Here is a 4,446-nt window from a genome sequence, read left to right as displayed (position 1 = left end):
GGCGTGACGTAGCCTCCTGGGCGCGGCCGGGACCAATCAGAGAAGGGCGCGGGCGCCCTCCAGCCACTCGCAGAGGGGGTTGGGGGCGGGACTACGCCGCCGCTCAAAGGCGAAGTTTAAGGCGGCAGGCGGCCGCTAGGGGGCGGCCCAGGGCTCTCCCGCCCGCCCCGCGCCGCACCCCGCTATAGCGCGGGGCGGGGGGAGGAGGGGAGGGATCGGGGCATATTCCGAGTCTTCGGAGCTGGTTGTGCTGGCTCCCCCCGACTCGAGGAACCCATGAGACAACACATACCTTATATATATGCCTCGTTAGTTCATAAATTTTGGGTAAAATGTCCGATTTTTTGCAAGGGAATGAAGCTTCTCTCACAATCAGGTGTGTTATCAGCAAACCTGGAAAAGGAGGGGTGCCATATGCAGAAACAAACTTGGGAGAAGATCCGCGGGCAGTAATTTGGACATCAGTTTGCAACGCAATCGAGTAGCCTCCCACCCGCCCCCACAAAACAAAAAAAACCAAACAACCAAAAAAATAATAGAGAAAACAGTTAAATTCGCAGTTTTATGCACAGAAGCAATATATCATAGCCTGGGTTGCTGTTTGTCCCCTTGCAAGACGGTCCATAGGCAGATGATTGTTTTGCCTGCAAACCTCAGAATGAGAAAGATGAAAACAAACTCATGGGGATTTAGAGAAAAGCAGTCAAAATTATTAAGGAGCTGGTGGTATTATTTATGGAGACATATTAAAAGATGCAAATGTGTGTAAATGCTAAATTAGAAGTAAGGTGGAGGTAAGAAGAACAGGCAACTTTTTCTAGAGATGTGAGTGGAACAGAGGAATTATTTGAAGAGTTTTACAAGCTTTAGTCAACAGCAGTTGGGAAGAAAATGAAAGGAGGAAAGCACATACTTAGCATCAAGAATAATATCCTGGTAGGGAGGCTCCTTCAAGCCAGAAAAATTATTTAGAAGTTGTGGGAGCTCATTGATTGGGTCATTTGCGACAAAGCTGTGCAAATCATATCTCATGTAAATAAGGCACTGCGGGGAAGAGCTCTGTGCTGGAGGGGACAGGGAGATGATAACCTGAGAGAGCTTTCTCCCCGGAGCTTTCGGGGCAGGCGGTATGCAGCGCAGTCGGTGTTGATGGACCTGCAAAATACCGGGCTTTACAGCTGGTTGTAAAGTAGGGGATGTGGCGGTGCTTCTGCAGATGTCAAACACCGGCACGTCCCTGCTCCCTCCCAGCCCTGAGTTAGGCCGAGGTCCCAGGAGAGGGTCCATGGGAGGAAAATTGGGCAGGCAGGCCACAGGGGAACATGAACGGCTTCTGCAGAGACCTCCCACCTGGACCACAGCAGGAGACAGACCCCGGCAGGCAGCTGCGAGACACAACAACGGGGAGTTTAGACACAGCCTGTTGGACCACCAGGCTTCCTCGTCAAATAAAAAATCTCTGTCTGATGTGGCAAATAATAAATCTGCCTTGACATTTCAAAAATCTACCTTAGAGTCACTAGGTGTAGGCATCTATTAATTACGCAGAGAAATAAATTATTGAACAAAATTTTACAGGAGCTATACTCCACTTGCTTGGCAGTGCCTGGCTCCACAGGGACACGGAGGGAGGGACACCAAGAGCCTGACTCTGCAGGGACACCAAGAGCCATGGGTCCAGGTACAGCCCCAGCCAGTGCTTCCCTGCCACAGTTATTTTCTGACCCCCAGAGCAGACCTAAGCCCTGCTTCGCAGAGGCAAAAAGCAAGTATTTTTACCCATTGTACCTGAAGCATTGTGGAAAAAAAAAAAGAGATACCTATTCTTTCTTTAAGGTTTCAACTTTAATCATTGGCAGCCAGTCAATCTGGCATGGGGATGCAGTGCCAGGGATAATTTGATCTGGTTTTCCTCCGCCTCTCTTGTGGCTCTGGATGCACGAATAAAGGCACCATGCCCATGGGGAAGAGGAGTGTTGTCAGACTGGGATTTTTGGTGGTGCCCCAAACACAGCCCATGCCATTGAAAAGACCAGTTAGCCTCGGTGCGTGATCAGTTTTGCAGTTTCCTTCCCCAAAATATACTCTGATTTTCAAAGCTGTGAATGGTGTTAAAAGGCACGTGTTACGATGGCTTAGTTTTCACCTCAGGATATTCTTGTCCTCACGGCTATTCACAGGAGACAGCTGAAGGGATCTGTCACATACACAAGGGACTGATGTGCTCCTCACTTTGCAGTTACCTATGGTTTGGTGTGGAGCAGACCTCTTCTCCGTGCCTGGGTCACCCGCTGTGGCACTGCCTCTCACAGACCAGTGTTCTACTGTTCCATCCACGGCCTTAGCTCCAGATTGAGGGGTAGATGTTCATTTTGTGTACAAGTGGTAATGCCATAACGAAAAAACTCACAGGTCACCAGACGATGCTTTATGGTATGCTTGGTCTGAACCAGTGGGAGGGTTTTCAGAACTGCCATTGATAACATTTTGGGAGCCAAATTCTGTTTTCAGCAAGACATCTGGTTGTAAAGTGCTGTATTATTAAGTTTCAACTCTTCACTTCTTTATTCCTATGTCCCAAAGGACAAAAGAGGATAGTGCAGAGCTTGTTTTCATCTCGAGGCAGGCTATGCATAGCAATACAGCAAAGAGAAACCTCAGCCGCATCTCAGTTGTTAGCTTTGGCACGAGAAGCAATGTGTCTACATTAACAATGGTGATTTCCTCAAATTTTTTATCCTGCTTTTCAGCATGCATCAGGCAGTATCCCCAGCATGGCTATACTTCTGCTGGGCCCTGAGCTAACTCACCAAACTCTGTGTTGGGGTTTGCAAGGGGGATGTGCCCTCCAGCTGCTCCGTGTAGTGCGTGTAGCACGTGTCTATCCTGAACTGGCACCTAATCCCCTACACAGGACTGGCTCAGAGGTAGGTCAGGAAGGGAATACAGGGTATAAGGTCAGGAAGGCTCCCAGGAAGGGGAGCTGGATGAGAGGGTGAGCTGAGCAGAGAGGTGCCTAAGGCATCTGGAGTGAATGCCAGTATGTGTGCTGAGGCCAAATTATTCAATAAACTGAAATACCCTGTTGAAGCACAGCCTGAATCCTAGGTCTTCCTTGAGATGCACTGACGACCGTGTGAAGAGGTGGTGGTGGCATCTGCTGCCAAATTTACCTTAGTGAAACCCCTTGCTGGCTGCCCACACCTCTGGCAGACCCAGTGGTGGCACAGATGCTGGCAGTGATGCTGCATGCTGTTGCTGTCACTCGCTCTTTCTTGCACATGAATATTTATGCATTTTCACATGAAGCAGAAGAGCTTCACAAGGACTGACAGAGACACCCACCCTGGAAACATCTGCGCCCAGGGGCTGCGACACCTTCTGAGGCAGTGGGAGACCCCTGCACCACCTGAGCTGTCCAGGGGATGCAAAGATGGCCACCTGTGCCCCAGGGCTGGGGCGAGAACTCAAGGCATTGGCAGCACCTCCTCACCCTGCCTGAACCTCAGCATCACTAAACATCCCTCTCTCCCTCAGTACAGCAAAAACCACCTGTTGGACACACATTTGGCTTGGGGAGGTTGCACACATGAGGTAGTTGCATATTTAGGCTGTCTCCTAAAATGTGATTGCTCACTTTAGGTGACCTCAGCGATCCAGGTGTTCACCCTTTGGTCTAAAACCCCAGCCCTTTGCATGCAAGTCCACTGTGGGCAAGCCAGATTATGAGGTTTCTTCTTCTGTAACTGTCAACTCTTGCTTGCACCGTCCTGTCAACAAAGCTCTGGGAGCTGAATTCATTAGTTGTTGCTTAAGTGGACAAATTTGGTGCAGATTGGTGTTAAAATCATAAGAGAGGTCACGAGGTGGCTGGACATGTGAGTCTGCAGGAACTGAAAAGTTTTGGCAGGTTTGCTCGGCCCCGGCAGTCTGTGAGCCTTCCTTGTCCTTGAGCACTTAACTCACCACCGACAGCAGAAACTGTCTGCAGCCCACGTGTGGACACAGACCAAGACAGAGAAGTCTGGTCCTCAGAAGAGGAAATAAGCATCTCTGCCTATTCACCCTGGAGCGTAAGGATGACATTTTGTTTCCAGTGAAGTCAGCTGAGCCAGGGTTTTACCCCCAGTATCCATAACAATACTTGGCTCATTAGTTTTCTCTAGTTGTACTATGAAAATGGGGAAATAAAAAGAAAACGATAACCAGCTTGTTTACGATTTGTAAAAAAAACCTGTGCAAATCATACTAATTTTATAGGCTATTAAATTATACATGTGCACATGTGTGTGTATGTATGTACGTATGTATTTATATATCATGGAAACAGTTTATAGGTTAACTTCCCTAAAATACACACAGCGGTTTAGTAATGGAAATATACTACAGCAGACAGGTGCTATTCCGCATGATATGGGTATTTCTAAAAGGTACAAATAAGGAAAG

This window comes from Rissa tridactyla, chromosome Z (assembly GCF_028500815.1).
Source record: "Rissa tridactyla isolate bRisTri1 chromosome Z, bRisTri1.patW.cur.20221130, whole genome shotgun sequence".
Lineage (NCBI taxonomy): Eukaryota > Metazoa > Chordata > Aves > Charadriiformes > Laridae > Rissa > Rissa tridactyla.
The sequence above is the reverse complement of the archived record's forward strand: the minus strand, read 5'-3'. Positions refer to the sequence as shown.